Here is an 18355-nt window from a genome sequence, read left to right on the forward strand (position 1 = left end):
GAGTAAAATGTTGAATATGAATTTTTTTTTTATATTCTCACAGGACATTGAGAATCCATCACCTTTTCAACCAATAAAAGTATAAGCACAATAATATGTATATTAACAAACCAATGAATGGTTGATGATGACAGACTTCTATGGAAACATATACAGTGCTAAAAATAAAATTCAAATTGTTTGCATCTTAAATCACTGATAATCTATAGACATTCAAGTTTAAAGTGATTTATATGTTTTGTCCTTTGAGACTCACAACTAGAAAGGAAGTATGATGAATATGATGACAGTCTTTCTTGATTCCCACTGCACATATATATAAATATATATACACACACTACACATACACACACATATATTTAAGTGTATATGTGTGTGTGTGTGTGTGTGTGTGTGTGTGTGTGTTTTCTTTTTCCTTTCTCCCTCTTTCTGTATTCTTTCATGCCCTGCACAGGAATATCAGCTGACTGATCTTATTAAGTAATATTCACTTTGCTAAGGCTGTCTCACTGAGTAAAAAGTTAAGATAACACAGCCATTAGCATCACAAAATCACACAATTTCAGATTTGAAAGAATCCTTAGTAATCATCTGTCCAACCTCTATTAACCAAAGAATACTCCATACAACAAATCTGACAAGTTATCACCCAGCTTCCACTTGAAAGATAATGTACCACCTCCCAAGGCAGCCCAATTTACAACATTCACAAAGCACTCCTAGTCTTCTGAGGCAAAACAAAAATGTCTAATCCTGCTTTCATATAGTAGTCCTTCAGCTATCATGTCCCATCTCCCCTATCTGGCCCAAGTCTTCTCTTCTCCATACTTAACATACCTAATTCCTTCTGGATGCCCTTCTCCTAATACTCTCTGGCCTATCAATGTCCTTCCAAAATTTGGCAGTACCCAAAACCAAATATAATTTTGTAGATGTAGTTTGACTAAAGCAAAGTACAATGAAATTATCATCTACTTATTCCTCTATTAATACAATCAAAGATCCCGTTGGCTATCATGATTTCCACATCACACTGATGATTCCATTTTGAACATGTGGTCAAACTAAACTCACAATATTTTTCAGAAGTGCTGATTAGCCATGCCTCCTCCATTCTGTACTTGTAAAGCTTAACCCAACCATATGATTTAATATATATTTCTATCAAAAGTAAGTCTTTGGCTATTAAGGCTTAATAGCCAAATATTCAGTCCAATAGTCTACTCTGCCAAAAACCTGGATTCTCATTCTGTCATCTAATAATTTAACTGCTCTTCCCAGCTCTGAGCCATCTGCAAATTTGAAAAGATTGTCATCTACACATTTATACAGGTTAATGACAAAACTTTTTTTAAGGGTCAAATAAAGGTCTCTTGGCACTCAAAGTTGACTTCAAACCCAAGCATTAAATCTTCATGAGGTCTCTACAGAGAAAGACTTTCCTAACTTCCAAACTTTTCTAATTGTGTCATTACCTATTCAAATATATGTCTTTTTCACAAGACTAGAATGACAGTTTATCAAATGCTTTGCCAAAATCTCAGCAAGTATTCCCCAATTAATAAATGGTCAAGGGATATAAATAGGCAATTTTCAGAAGAAGAAATCCAAGCTATCAATAACCATGTAAAAACACTTTCTAAATCACTAGGTGACAATAGATAGAATACCAGATCTAAAGTCAAGAAGATCTGAATTCAAATCCAGCAGACACTTACTATGTGACACAGTTCATTCAATCCTCTTTCCCTCTGTTTTCTCATCTGTAAAAGGAGTTGGAGAAGGAAATTGCAAACCACTCCAGTATCTTTGCCAAGAAAACCTCAAATGGAGTCACAAAGAGCTGGACTTGACTGAACAACAATAACTGAGGGGAAGCAAATTAAAACAAATCTGAGGTTCAATTAGACACTCATCAGATTGACAAAACTGACAAAGAAATGACATGTTAGAACTGTGAAAGAACAGTTACACTGGTGTACTGTTGGTAAAGCTGTTGTGAACTTGTCCAACAATTTTGGAAAACAATTTACAACTATGTTCAAAAAGAAAAGAAAGAAGGTAACAAGCATTTGTTAAGTGACTATTATGTGCCAGGGAGTAAGCTAAGTGCTTAGTAAATAACATTTCATTTGATCCTCAGGACCATCCTGGGAGAAAAGTGCTATTATGATTTCCATTTCTGCATTGAGAAAACTGAGGCAGAAAAAGGTCTTGCCCAGAGATACATATATAATAAGTGTCTCAGGCAGAATCTGAACTTTTGTCATTCTGATTGCAAGCTCAGAACTCTTTCACGGTACTACTTGGGTGCCTCTTTAAAAAAAAAAAAAAAAAGCTATTAAACTGTATACCCTTTGATCCTGCAATACCAATATTGCAATATCTCAAAAAGATCAAAGAAAGAGGAAAATGATCCATACATAAATATTTATGGCAGAATTTTATTTATGGGTACAAAATACTAAGAAGATATTCATCAACTGGGTAATGGATAAAGAAGTTATTATGTATGAATGTGATAAAAAAAAAACTACTGCATATAAATAAAGTGATGGTTTCAGAAATATGCAGGACTTGTATAACTGAGACATACAGAGTGAGCTAAGTAGAACCAAGATAATAATTTACACAATGACAGTAATATTTTGAAAGTTTTAGACACTCTGGTTAACTCAATGATCAATCATAATTGCAGAGGATATCATACCTGATAGAAAGAGAACATACTTATAGTATGAAACGACACATTACTTTGATGGCCAATGTGGACAACTGTTTTACTTGTGTGTGTGTGTGTGTGTGTGTGTGTGTGTGTGTGTGTGTGTTTACAGTAGTTTTTCTTCTCTTCTCAATTGGGGAAAGAAGGTGAGAAGAAGAGAATACAGATCTCAAAATAAGACTTAATTTTTAAAATCTAGGTAAACCATATCGGCAGTGTTTCCACAATTTTCTCAAGAAAAAAAAAAAGGAACTAAGGTTGTCTGAACAGCCTGCTCTTAATGACACTACATTTTCTCTGAAGTGAGTAAATCTACCTTTTCTTCCAAGGATTTAGGTGGCCCTTGATAGGGAGATGTGGAATAGTAAATACCAAAGTCAGATGAATATTAGTTCCCTAATAACCATATAATCTTTAGGAAAGTCACATTTAATAGTGTCTCTGTATTTAAATTTCTACATCTGTAAAATGAAAATTCCACTCACTATAATCCTAGGTAATAGAAAAGTGACTGCAATAAAATTTAGAACATGTAATCTTATAAATTTATTCCTGCAATGATTCCAAAAAGAATTCTAGTGGTAACCTCTGAGTTATAGCTCTAGATAATAAAAATGTGTTTCCTAACCTGATTAAACTAGGAAATAATTAAAGTGGCAGCAACTGGTCAATTGTATCATAATTGTTTAAGAAAGTTCAATGACATGTAAGGAATATTAAAAAGACATTTGAAGCCTGAATGAAGCCTTAATATCTTTACCTGGGACACCCAAAATGCACCGCTAGACACCATTCTCTAAAGATGGAAAACCTACCTTGGGGAAAAGATCAACTTGTATAATCCAAAAAATAAGCACTAGACAATCTGGAACAAAACTTAATCATCCCCAGTTCTGCTGTATGCTATATGAGTAGACTCTGAAGCAATATGAGTCACAAACCTTGGACCACCCAACAAATCTCCACACACCATGACAATGACACATGTAAGGAGTTTCAACTTTCTATCCCTAGAGCCTAGAAGAGTACCTTACAAAAAAACTGATATTTAATCGCGTTTTCCGACACTTTGTTCTCTTAAATATTAAGGCAGAAATTCTGGTAGCAAGAACTACCATTAAAATAGTTTTCCCATAACACAGACTTTGTAGAAATGTACAACACACAGTCTAGACTAAGCCCTCTTCCACATCTGCATTTTTTAGTTCCCTAATCTTTACACTATGGTGATGAGGACCAAAACAAAGACTAATACATATCCTCACTCTGTGGGTGTAAGCTTAAGATGTTGAGATGTTTCCGGGAGAAAGAAGAAGAAACAGATTTAACAGATCCAGAAGTAATAAAGCAAGTCCCAATTTTGACAGATTTCTTTTTTTATAGATCCAGAATTTCTCAACACTAATTCTTTTTCCTAATTTATATCCATACCCTTACTTTCAGGAGGAGAAGTCCTAAAGACAATCAAAATGAAGCTATGTTGAAACTAGACAAATAACCTTCTTTCCTGCTCTCTATTACTAACTTAAAGATCTCATCAGCTTCCATGTTAACACTCTAAACTGACAATTGTAATATCTAGTCCTAATAGCTGTACTACAATGCTACATCATTACCTACCTACTCAACATTTCTATCATATATCTCATAGGCATCTCAGATTCAAAACATCCAAAACTCAGTCTTTGCTCTAAATGTCCCCTCTTCCTAAATTCTGTTTCTGCTAAGAGTATCACAGTCTTTCCAAACATTTAAGTTCACAACCTCAGAATCATCTACCACTTATTTCTCTCCCTCTCCTCACATCTGATCAGGTATCAAATCTTGAAGAGCCCACCTCCACATCTCTTGTTAAGTGTCCCTTTTCCCTCCACTCACAAGGCCCCACTCTAATCCAAGTCATCACCTCTCACTAGGATTAATAAAACACCCTTTCCACCTTGAAAGCCAGCTAGGTAGCAAGGTGGATGGAGGTATAGATCTTGTGTCAGAAAGACCTCAGTTCAAATCTGGCTCAGACACTTATTAAATGAGTAATTCTGGGCAAGACACTGAACTTTTTTTGTCTGCCTCAATATTCTCAATTGTAAAATGGAAGTCATAATAGCACCTCTCTTAAGGATCAAATGAGATGAAGTTTGTAAAACATAATGTCAGACACATATAGATATTCAGTAAATACTTATTTCCTTCCTTCTTTCTCAATACCTCTTCCTACAGTCTCTCCTTCTCCAATGTATGTTCTGCATTGCCAAATTAATATTCCTAGGCACAGATCTGACCATGACACTCTCATATTCAAGAAGCTCCAATGGCCTTGAGTTCAGAGGGCCTCTTCTTGCTTCTAAGTCAAGATAAAAATTCCCTTGTTTTGCATTTAAAGTTCTTCACAATCTGACTTCAATTAATCTTTCCAAGCTGTAATACATACACTTGCCAAAGTGACCTTCCTTGTTCCTTACAGAAAACATTCTAACTCATGTCTTTGCACATGTCATTCAGTTCCTGAAATGCCCTCCCTCCTCACCTCCATCTTTTACCATGTATTCCTTTCCTTCAAAGCTCCGTGCAAATACTAGCTACCTTCTACAATGAGCCTAGAAATATTCCATTTCCCTTATTGTAGTGGTTCTATTCCCTCAAAAAAACTACTTTGTATTATCTTTGTATATATTTATATTTACTTTTCTATGTACTTATTGGCTACCAACATAGATACACACTATATTTTTCCCAATAGAAGATAACCTACTTTAGAGAAGGAACCATTTCATTTTGGCATCATATCTCCAGGGTACAACCCAATACTCAATAGGCTCTTAAGCATTTATTATGCTTTTTTGGATGAAACAGGAAAGAATACTCATTTGTTTGATAGGTGCCTTACTAATCTAATCAATATCAAATACTGTCTACCTAACTCATATAATTAACTTTCTTTCTGATATTTGGTAGCCATCATACCTATTAAGAAAAAAGGCTTTATAATAACATAAACATGTTAAGTACTAAATTTGAAATCCTAAATTCTTACATTCCAATACCAGCTCTGCTACTTAGGATCTGAGTAATCTTGGAAAAATTCCTTACCTTTTAAGTAAGCCTCAGTTGTTGCTGTTGTTTTTCATAAAATGAATTCCCTTCCATTTCTTAATCCTCTGACTATAAAATTCTTGAGTTTCTAAATAGGAATTCAGGACAATATAAGTGTGACAATAAACTGGCCCCTCCTGCCACCTATCCCAACAGATTACTGGTGAATGAGTAAATAAATAAAGGCACAAAATTAAATATCTAACTCATTTTAGTCATCTTAGTGATAAAAATTTGGAAAATGAAAAAGAAATTTTTATTCTGATTAGTATAAGATAAAAAAATGGGAAAATCTCTCCATATCACATTCTATCCAATTCATCAAATAAACTGTCTCCTCCAATCATGTATTTTATTACTCTCTGAACTTCTGCTATTTTTATCTTCTTTCAGACCTTAAGCAGTGAAAGAAAAATAATCTGACCACCCTATCCTTAATTTGCAATTATGAGTTAATTTCCAAATCTCCCGGATGCATTTAATTATTAGTATAGTAATATGTAGAGAGTCCATCTCAGAAAACAAACACTGTGTTGAAGATAAGGACTCTTTCAGAAATAATGAAAGTCTTGTCTTTTCCATTCTGTCATAACCCTTTTTTTCTAAGGACGGGCCTTTTGCCCAGAAATTCCCTAAGATTGTAATTTCCTGGCAAAATGTCTTCACAGAAAGGAAACTGGGATTTTTCTCATCTTCCCTCATACTTAATGTCTTTCATTATTTTTTTCTCCCAATTTCTCTTCCTTTGGACCAAATGGAATATGAGATTGCTTCTATGTTTCCTTTTTTTTTTTTTAACTATTGTTTCCCAAGGGAAATAAATGAAAACTGCAATCTATAGTCAAATCCCAGATATTCAAAGCATTCACTTTTTGAATATAGAACTTTCTAGAAAGCCATTACAATATTTCATCTAAAATAACTCTTTTCTTTATTTTATATATTAGAATTATGCTAGTACAAAAAACCTGATCTCTTAAATCAGTTTTTTTTGTTTTGTTTTGTTTTTAGTATGAAAGACAAGACAGGCAAGAGGTAAACTTGAGAGAAAAAAAAACCCTGAAATCTGATAGCTCAACACTTTATCACTAATAGTGTTACCTATCCAAGATTCTTTCCTTTCTTCTATCTTTCTAATTTAAGGAAACCAGAAAATAGGTCAGATGAGACATTTAAATAGAAGGGAGAATGACAGGACACTTATGGGTTAAAGGTTACCCAAAATAAGTTCCTAAGAGAATGGAAACAAGCGATTTCAGTTAATGTTTAACTACTCAAACTCTGATCTAAACCTGAAATGTACTATAAGAAAAGAGCAAAAGAAGTGGGAAGCAGGGAAAGTTTATTATAAAGGAGTAAAAAGTTAATACAAGTTGAAAATTTTTGAGATAGTTCTCTTCCTTTGTATTGTGTTCTCCATAAAGAAATCATACAATCCCAAGGACTTCATTGATTGCTCCTTCTATATAAATTCACAGGCAATTTTTGAAACCTTTCTCCTGCAGAAAGATGTAGAGACTACCTTACCTTGTCCTCACCTTCCCCTACTACCTACTTTCCTATCAACCTGCAGCCATATATGATGGAAAATAAGCTAAAAATAGTTTTAGCTTCTGCACACTCTTGACCTTTCTTCATTAGGCAAATACATCTTATATTCAGGTACTATAAAACATTATTACTTGGCCTTCCTCGAAATTGGGAGACTACGTAAAGCTCACTACCTGGAAACCTTTATATCAGAGGCCCAAGAGGCAAATTTGTAAAAACTTACTTGAAAGGCACAAATAAAGAATTCTTAAAACACAGTTTTGTAACCCAGTAATCACCCTTCATTCCCCTTTGCATTAAGAAAACAGGCAGAAATAACTTTAATTATCTAGTGTCTGACAAACCCAAAGACCCCAGTTTTTGGGATAAGAATGCATTATTTGGCAAAAATTGCTGGGAAAATTGGAAATTAGTATGGCAGAAACTAGGCATTGACCCACACTTAACATCGTACACCAAGATAAGGTCAAAATGGGTTCATGATCTAGGCATAAAGAATGAGATTATAAATAAATTGGAAGAGCACAGGATAGTTTACCTCTCAGACCTGTGGAAGAAGAAGGAATTTATGACCAAAGAAGAACTAGAGATCACTATTGACTACAAAATAGAAAATTTTGATTATATCAAATTGAAAGGTTTTTGTACAAACAAAACTAATGCAGGCAAGATTAGAAGGGAAACAATAAACTGGGAAAACATTTTTACAATTAAAGGTTTATTTACAAATAAAGGCCTCATTTCCAAAATATATAGAGAATTGACTCTAATTTATAAGAAATCAAGCCATTCTCCAACTGATAAATGGTCCAAGGATATGAATAGACAATTCTCAGATGATGAAATTAAAACTATTTCTAGCCATATGAAAATATGCTCCAAATCATTATTAATCAGAGAAATGCAAATTAAGACAACTCTGAGATACCACTACACACCTCTCAGATTGGCTAGAATGACAGGGAACGATAACACGGAATGTTGGAGGGGATGTGGGAAAACAGGGACACTGATACATTGTTGGTGGAACTGTGAACACATCCAGCCATTCTGGAGAGCAATTTGGAACTATGCTCAAAAAGTTATCAAACTGTGTATCCCCTTTGATCCAGCAATGTTTCTACTGGGCTTATACCCAGAAAGATACTAAAGAAGGGAAAGGGACCTGTATGTGCCAAAATGTTTGTGGCAGCCCTGTTTGTAGTGGCTAGAAGCTGGAAAATGAATGGATGCCCATCAATTGGAGAATGGTTGGGTAAATTGTGGTATATGAATGTTATGGAATATTATTGTTCTGTAAGAAATGACCAGCAGGATGAATACAGAGAGACTTGGAGAGACTTACATGAACTGATGCTGAGTGAAATGAGCAGAACCAGAAGATCATTATATACCTCAACAACGATACTGTATGAGGATGTATTCTGATGGAAGTGGATTTCTTCGACAAAGAGAAGATCTAACTCAGTTTCAATTGATCAAGGATGGACAGAAGCAGCTACACCCAAAGAAAGAACACTAGGAAATGAATGTAAACTGCTTGCATTTTTGTTTTTCTTCCCTGGTTATTTTTACCTTCTGAATCCAATTCTCCCTGAGCAACAAGAGAGCTGTTCGGTTCTGCACACATATATTGTATCTAAGATATACTGTAACCTCTTTAACATCTATAGGATTACTTGCCATCTTGGGGAGGGGGTGGAGGGAAGGAGGGGAAAAATCGGAACAGAAGTGAGTGCAAGTGATAATGTTGTAAAAAATTACCCTGGCATGGTTTCTGACAATACAAAATTATTTTTAAAAAAAGAAAGAAAGAAAACAGACAGAGAACAATGTCCATTCGTCCTTTCTCACCTCATTTCTTCCAGAAGACAGGTGTAACATACACTACAGGACAGGGCTTAAGCTTTACAAGTAGAATTTTGCAATAAGAAAAAATATACCATCCCTGACAAATGAAAAGGGAGAAAAAGAAAAAATACTTTCTACCAATGTTTGTCATTATAAATTATTTTGTAGGTGTCAAATTAGCAATATAAACTGTTTTGTGGATATGAAAATCCCCAATCTACACCTTTCCTATTGGCTAAGATGACAGAAGAAGATAATGATAAATGTTGCAAGAGATATGGGAAAACTGGGACACTAAAGCATTTTGGTAGAATTGTGAAATGATCCAACAATTCTGGAGAACAATTTAGAACTATGTCCAAAGGGCTATCAAACTGCATACCCTTTGATCCAGCAATCTAATCTCACTACTGGCTCTGTATCGCAAAGAGATCATAAAAGAGGGAAAAGGATTCATATGTGCAAAAATGTTTTGTAGCAGCCCTTTTTATAGTGCCAAGGAACTGGAAACTGAGTGGATGCCCATCAGCGGGGGAATGGCTGAATAATTTATGGTATATGAAGGTAATGGAATATTATCATTCTATAAGAAATTATGAGCAGTCTGATTTCAGAGAAGCCTGGAGAGAATTATATAAACCGATGTTAAGTGAAGTGAGTAGAATCAAGGGAACATTATACATAGCAACAAGATTATGTGATGATCAACTGTGATAGACTTGGCTCTTTTCAGCAATGCGATGATTCAAGAGACAATTCCAGTAAACTTGGGATGGAAAATGCCAAAGGCATCCAGAGAGAGAACTATAGAGACTGAATATGGATCTAAGCACAGTATTTTCACCTTTGGTGGTGGTGGTTTGCTTGGTTTTTTCTTTCTTGGTTTTTTTTTCCCCTTTTGCCTTTTGATCTGATTTTTCTTGCACATCATGACAAATATGTATATGTTTAGAAGAATTGCACATATTTAACCTATATCTGATTGCTCTCTTGGGGAGTAATGAGATGGGGAGAGTGCGCAAAATATGCAACACAAGATTTTGCAAAAATAAATGTTGAAAACTGTCTTTGTAGTTGCAAAAATAAAATACTATTTTTTTTAAAAGTGCATGCAAACAAAACCAATGCAGCCATGATTTGAAGGGAAACAGAAAGCTAGAAAAAAAAAATTATATAGCCAGCGTTTCCAATAAAGGCCTCATTTCTAAAATAGAGACTCAAATTTATAACAATACAAGTCATTCCTCAATTAATCAATGATCAAAGAATACGAACAATTTTCAGATAAAGAAATTAAAGCCATTTCTAGTCATATGAAAAGATGCTCTGTATCACTATCGATTTCACAAAAATGCAAATTAAGACAATTCTGAGGTACCATCTCACCTTTCAAATTGGCTAGGATGACAGGAAAAGATAATGATTAATGTTGGAGGATATATGGGAAAACTGGGACACCAATGCATTATTTGTAGAGTTGTGAACTGATCCAACCATTCTGAAGAGTAATTTGGAACTATGCCCAAAGGGCTATCAAACTCTGAATACCCTTTAATCTAGCAGTGTTTTTACTGTGTCTATATCCCAAAGAGATAATAGAAGAGGGAAAAAGACCTATAAGGTGCAAAAAGGTTTGTAGCAGCTCTTTTTGTAGTGGCAATTGAGTGGATGCCCATCTGTTGAAGAATGGCTGAATAAGTTATGGGATATGAAGGTAATGGATTATTATTATTCTGTAAGAAATGGTGGATTTCACAAAATCCTGCAAAGACTTTTGAACTGATGTTAAGTGAAGTGAGTAGAACCAAAAGAATATTGTACATGGTAATGACAAGATTATGTGACAATCAACTGTGATAGATTTGGCTCTTCACAGCAATGCAATGATTCAAGACAATTCTTGTAGACTTAGGATGGAAAACGCTACTGGCACCCAGGGATATAATGATGGAAACAATGCGGGTAAAAGGATAGTATTTTCATCTTTTTGTTTATTTATTTGTTTGTTTCTCCTGGGTTTTTTTTTTTCTTTTTGGTCTGATTTTTTCTTGCACAACATAACAAATATAGAAATATGTTTAAAAAAAAAAAAAAGGATTATACATATTTAACCTATATCGGTTTACATCTTCTCAAGTTCAAAAATAACATGGAGAAATTACTAATATATATTTTATATATATAAATGCATTTCTAACAATCAATAAACAGTTATTAAATACCTACTAAGTGTGGAGGCACAGTTCTAAATGCTAAAGATATAGAGACTAAAGCCAGCTCCTCCCCTCATAGAGCTTACAATCACATGGGAAGAGACAATATGCCAGCAAATATATACAAAATCACATACAGAATGAGAAGGAATTTATTGAGATATCTTACTAAATGCAAACTGCAGTGCTAATCTCTATGGTTACAAAAAGAGAAAGTGCAGACCTTCAAGGAATTTGCCTTCTAATAAAGGAAAACTTGACATAAAGAGGAGAAAAAACCAAGGAAAGGAGTTTTGCTCTGGAGATGGCCCTAGTAAATAGCTAGATTCAATATGAAGCTGAAGCATGATCATGGTGGAATCCTAGGGTAAATTCTGTATAGGTGAGTGGACTGACTTTCTCCTGGGGGCATGAATTCAATAAGACCATGATATGAGGGTCCAGACCTCAAATCCAATGTTAAGGATGCTTGTCTAAGTGGGCAGGAAGAAGTCAGTAATGGCATGAAGATGATAAAATGATGTGGATAGATATGAAGCTGAAATACCAACCCCACCATCCCCAGAGCTCCTCTCTCCCCCCCAAAAAAGATTAAAAATTAGGGTGGGCAATGGAAAATCAAATCTTGAACACAGAAAATCCCCCAGTCCAAGATTCACAAATCCACAGAAATGACAGATTATCAGTGACCCAAAATTTAATAAATGTGTGTTGAACAGAATAGAAACAATGCCTATGGAGAGTAAGCTGTTTCTATGTAACTGCAAACTTTCAATAACAAAAATATTTATTTGATTAATTTAATCTTTCACTTTTTACTCATTTATCTGGTATCACATAGCCTCAGAGTTTACCAGAAACCTTCCCTCTTTGATGTATGTACCCTAATTAATAAAACCATTATTGTTAAGTACTCTCTGTACTTCTATTCCTGCAAAGTGGTCTGACAAGATAAACTGCTCTTTCCTTTGATACAACTAGGAAAGGCTGAACATAACACATCTTTGAATATTCATAGTATGGATACAGTGATCTTTTTATTTCTATTACCAGTAGCATAGGCACATATAACACACAAAAATGGATGCACTCAGGGGAAGCAAATCATCTGTACTATTGCACTTAAGGTTCAACATTTTTCTTCCCAAAGATGAGATTTCACTAATTTTATCTTTAGTCCCTTAATGAAAGATGAACTATATAAAGGCTAATTCAAAATAAAAAGAAAAAATAGTGAATTGGGGAAAAAACTAATATGGGATTTTCTATCAAGCTGGTTAGAAGAAGGATCAAACCAAGAAGGGAAGCAGCAAAAGATGATGCTAATCTCATAGTTGCTTCCAGCCCACAAGGATCATATTATCTTGGAAGGCAAATGAGCAAATTTGCCCAGTGACATACAACCTGATTATATTTTGATTTATAAACTCTATCCTGTCAATAAAGAAATTTGTTCTGCCCCCTTTTAGGAGGCAATCCAGGCCCACAGCAAACACAAAGTTAAAAGTAGCAATACTGGCTTTTGGCATGACTATAATTCCTTTTATGCCCCAAATTTGATGGTAAAACACGAGTCTTTAAGGTGATATTTGAAGTGGAGGAGATAGGGAACACAATAAAAAATAAAGTGAGGCTATTAGGTTTTAAATGATTTACTTAAATTCAAATAAGGACTGAAAACAAACCAGAAAACAGAAAGCCTAAGTTTCCTGATTCTCAATATTCCATGCACAAGAAAATGTAAAATCTGGTGACCTAAAGCGAAAGTACCATGACCTTAAAATTGCAAAGCAAACAACTGATAGAGAATACTAGAAAATACAAGTTGTTATAACTCTAGCCAGCTTTTTGTTTGTTTGTTTGTTTCCCCACTGGCTCTAGTTTATAAATTGATTTAAGTCTTAATAATTTAACCTTTACCAATAAGTCATGTAAATATCTAAAATGAGCAATGGGAAAATTACTTAACAGATACTTAAAACATTCAATGATAATAGGCTCTTAAATTTACCACTTAATCTCAACTGCTTCTTGAAAAATGGATTAATATTTCTTTTGGAACTGAATGCCAAATCTAATAGTCTATTTTTAATCCTCATTCTCCTCTACACCTCTGCAATCTTTAACACTGTCTATTACTATCTTCTTCTTGATACTCTCTTTTTTCTGGGTTTTCAGGACATCACTCTCTCCTGGTTCTTCTCCAATCTATCTGACCACTTCTCTGTCACCATTGCTGGATTCTTATCCGGAATGTGCCTTTTAACTAAAAGTGATCCTCAAGATTCTATTCTAGGCATACTTCTCCCTCTATACTACTTCACTTGGTAATCTTCATCCCTTCCCAAGAATTTAATCATCATTTCCATGCCTGATGAATCTTAAATCTTTCTATTCTATCCAACCTCTCTCCTGATCTCCAATCTCACATCTCCAAATGCTTTTTTCCATTTCACATCTCAAATTGGATGTTCAGTAGACATTTCCAAACTCAACATTTCCAAAACTGAACTCATTAGCTTTTCTGCTAACCCCCTGCCTCCTCCTAATTTCATTACTGCTGTTGAGGGCAACACTATCCTCCCAGTCCCTATGCTCACAACCAAGAAGTTATCCTAAATTTCTCACTATTTCTCAGTCTCCCTCATACCTAGACTACTGCCAAGGCCTGTTGGTTTCACCTTTGCTTTATCTCCCAAATATTCCCCCTTCTCTAATATTGCCACCACTTTGATGCAGACTTTCATCACCTCAAGCCTGAGCTATTAAAATATTTGAATACCACAAAAGTGAATGAGTTTTCAAAGGCTATATTAGCTCTGGCAGATGCCACTAAGCTGCAAAAGCTTCAAGAACAAACTCTATGATTGATGTACAGGTAGATTTGCTGTCCAAGAAACAACCCTGCTAATTAAATTCAATGAGGTTCACTGCCAGTTGGCAAGACAGTGATAAATTTTTTATTCACAAAGACCTGTGGGAAAAAATTCTCAAAGACCACTGACAGAGTGTCTGTAGTCTGCAATAGGAGATTCCAAATCTCAGAATTCTAGAGCTGGAAAGGAACTCAAAAAAATGGTCTATTCCATCTATTTCACTTCACATACTAGAGAATAGAGACAAAAAGCAATTTCAAGAAGCTATACAGTTATGTCAGAGTAGAGTCAGAAATGGAATTCATGCCAATAAAAAGTAATGAGGATAGGGGAAGACACAAATAAACTGGCATCTGTGAGGAAGCTGAATCAGAGGATTCAGCTCAGGTACTACTTCCTCTGTGAAGCCTTTCTAATATTTCTTGCTAATACTCTCCCTCCTCACTTCACCCTGCACTTCACTTTATATGTGTGCATATGTATGTGTATATGTGTGTGTGTGTGTGTGTGTGTGTGTGTGTGTTCTCCAATAAAATCTAAGTTCCTTAAAGGTAGGAACTATATTAGCAGAAAAAGTTAGAACAAGAAAATATCTTTAGAGAACACGTAATCTAACCCTTTCAAATTTACAAATGAGGAAACTGTGGTCAAAAGAACACTAGTGATTTGCCTCACTGAGGCCACATTGCTAACAAGATCTATAACAAGGGTTGGAACCTGTTTCCCAAATCCAAGTTAGGTACATTTGACAGGAAAGCTACTGAAGTCATATTGATATGAATAAGTTGGGACTGAACTAGGATGGGCTCAAGGGAAAGAAATCAATTTTAATTTATTGCAAAAAAATAATAATAACAAGCATCACCACCTCGTGCTTTGTAGATCATTAAAAATTTTTAACTTTCAGGACACATACACACACACACACACACACACACACACACATATACAGAAAAACCAGACTAAGAGAATTGAACTAGAATACAATACTTCTCTTCAGACTGTTTTTTAATTAACTACAAAAAATCATCATCATTCAAAAATAATATCTGCAAAAACTAAAATCTTATTCAGGTGCAGCACTCTGGCTGGAAAGGGACACTGGTTACTCATACCTTATATTCCAATATAAGGTAAATTTGGAAGGGCTTACCAAGATGCAAAAATTTCAGAAATATGGACTTTTTTAGACAGATTAATTAAATCCAGAAAATGTTAAGGACAAGGTGATGAAGATTTTGACTCAGGATAAGCTCTGTATCAGTGGAACAGATTGAAGTATCTCCTGATTTCAAAGCCAGCCATCACTTATACTAAGGACTAATACTTCTTCCCACAGTACTTTTCATTCCTTCACTCACTGATACTTTTTGTCAATATTATTTTTGTAATCTATTTTTGGTTGCCTTCCTACTACTCACCTTCAAAGCAATTATTTTGTTCTTCCAAAATCAACTTCAAATTAACTACATTCTTGCTCTATCATTTCTCTGCCTTTATCACCCATCGCTTGCTCTTCATTTTAAACATGTTTCTTCCTATTCTGATTTATGTGAAGGAATGTACATTTCTTCTTGTATTAGTTACAGTCTACCCCTATACACCTGCCACCATGGAATGCAAAAACTGGAAAGAGACCTAAAAGGCCAGCAAAATTCATAGATGTTCAAGAATTTCCGGTCTAACAGAATTTTAAAATTAAAGATCTAAAGATTCCAGGTCTAATCCCATCTCTATCACTAATTAGCTGCATGATCCTGACTAAATTAATTTCTCACTTAGCTTTATGGAAATTTTGCCACTTACCTACCTTTCCTCAAAAAACTCATTTAACAACCAAATAAGGTAATGAATGTAAGCTTTAAAAAAATATATCATGATGGGGAAAATGGGCAATATTTATCATCATTTTTTTCTCAAGACATCCTTTCAGATCAATTTGTCTCTCAAGAGAAGTAAAAACAGAAGCTGCTAAACAAATGCAAAGACTACTGTGAATAGTACAAACCATCGTAAAAATTACTTTTATACTCTCTCCATTCCCCCATCTCTTCATTATAAACTATCTTCTCCTGAGGCTCTTTCTATATTTTACTCTAAAAATCCACTGGACAGAGGCTTCACCTTTCTCCCTTACCTATTTACATCTAGGTACTTCTGATAACATATTCTACTCTTATCTGGGATAACAGTGTTTATTTAAGAAAGGTAAAACAAATAGAAAAATTGTCCTATTCAGTTTTTCAGGATGAACTTATCAGATTATTTCGGAAATGTTGTCTTATTCTTTATTACAAATGGGAAAAAAATATTAACTTCAACTTTCTCTAGTTAGCATTACAACTGGTTTACCACTCTATAAAGTAATTAGAAAACTTGTACTTTTCAAAATGCTAGAAGGAAATCTATCTAATGGCTTCTATTTCAAGTGAATTGATATTAGGTCCCTTTTGGGAACCACTTTTTTTTTTTTACCTGAACAGATGGTTTCCAGGCCTCAAGGCTCACATGTCTAATATATACAAGTCAAAACAGCTCCTAAAACTTCAACCTTCTTTAATTAGCCTGTGCACTTGAATAAAACACCTTTTATCTGAATGATCTCTAAGTATCTAAAAACATGAACTCTTTGATCTTCCAAATGCCACTTTTGGTGAGGGAGATTAAATTCTTTATATTCTTTCCCCCAAAATTAAGAGCAAGTTACAAGTTTAACACTGACTAGCAAATTTCTTCATTCTTCTTTGAAAGAGATGCTTATAACCAGTGGATCCACTTTAATCATATATCAATTCAAAACCACTTACAATACACATTACTATATTTGCAATATAAATACCAGAGTATATATTCCGAGAGTTGGATCACAAATAAAAAGTAGTCAGGCAACAGGCTTGACATGCTCAAAGAAAAACCCAAAACCTAGAAAGAGACGGGGATTAAAAAAATAAACAAAAAAAAAAAAACCCTCCTGATTCTAATTTTGGATTCGGTCTGTCTAGGAGCCAGAAGTGCCCATGAGTTCATCAAGAACACCTGTCAATGAAGCATTTCCATAGGAGGGCTTTCCGAGGTCTGGCTCTATGAATATTTAATTCTTTAAACTGGCCACGAACAAGCCAGTTTAAGCCTCACCTTCCTAACGAAGAGGTGGAGCTGCCAAAGATTTTTCAAACAGCCAAAGCCATCCACCCTATGTAACTTTTTGCTTCTGCTGCTGTGGTGCAGACCCTGGATCGGGGAGTCCGAGAGTGGTGTGTGCGCTCATTTCTTGCTATAGAAAGGAGGGAGGGGGAGGGGAGATGCTGCTTACGGGGGGGCGGATCCACTTCCCGACGGGAAACTGAGTCACACAGACACACACGCGCACACACCCCCCCCCCCCGCCTCCAGAGCCCCTGCAGGCTCCCGTATCCCCGCCCCCATAGACACACACACACCCCGGAATTGACACGGCTCAGGCCAGGCTCGACGGGCCGGGCCTAGCTGCCCCCGGCCCTCCCCCGCGCCGGCCCCGGCCCGCGCCTTCTAGCCCGGGCCGGCGGCGCCGGGCGCGCGGGCCGCTCCTCACCTCTTGGGGGCCGGCGGCTGCTCCATGGCCCGGGGCGCAGGGGGAGGGAGGGGGGAGCCGGGCCGGCGACCGTCCCGGGCTACGGGGAACCTCTGCGGGGAAACTCCGAGAAACTCGGACCAACTTTGCCGTCGCTCCGCGGCGGATCCTCCACCTCCTCCTGCCCCGCAGGCGGCTCCCGCGATCTGCCCCGCCCCCAGCCCCGCCCCCGGGGCCGCCCTCTCTCTGGGCCGGGGACGCCGCCGAGCCCCGCCGCCGCCGCCCGACGCAGCCGGGCCGGCCCACTGGGGGTGGCGGGAGGAGGACGAGGGCCGGGAAGACCGCGCTGCCCCGTCCGGAGCAACCCGCGGCGGGCCGGGGCTCCCCAGGCCCTCCCGGAAACCCGCGGAGCAAACCGTGCCGGGCCCGCGCGCCCTCCCCAGGGGCGCCGGCCCCCCCGGGTGGTGCCCCACCCCACCCGGTCTCGCGGGAGGGCGGA

At 36.6% G+C, this 18355-nt stretch overlaps 1 protein-coding gene across 5 annotated transcripts in view; it reads right to left on the bottom strand.

The window, feature by feature from the left end:
* Nucleotides 1–18355, bottom strand: part of STK3 (serine/threonine kinase 3) — a 498339-nt gene that overhangs the window by 446498 nt on the left and 33486 nt on the right. The window contains exon 1 of one of the 5 annotated variants that reach the window (XM_031947036.1): nucleotides 17442–17557. The exons of the other annotated variants lie outside the window; for them this stretch is intronic. The gene's annotated coding sequence lies outside the window, so the exon portion shown is untranslated. Of the gene's footprint in view, nucleotides 1–17441; nucleotides 17558–18355 lie in introns of those variants that run through there. 5 annotated transcript variants of the gene reach the window in all.

This window comes from Sarcophilus harrisii, chromosome 1, assembly GCF_902635505.1.
Source record: "Sarcophilus harrisii chromosome 1, mSarHar1.11, whole genome shotgun sequence".
Taxonomy (NCBI): domain Eukaryota; kingdom Metazoa; phylum Chordata; class Mammalia; order Dasyuromorphia; family Dasyuridae; genus Sarcophilus; species Sarcophilus harrisii.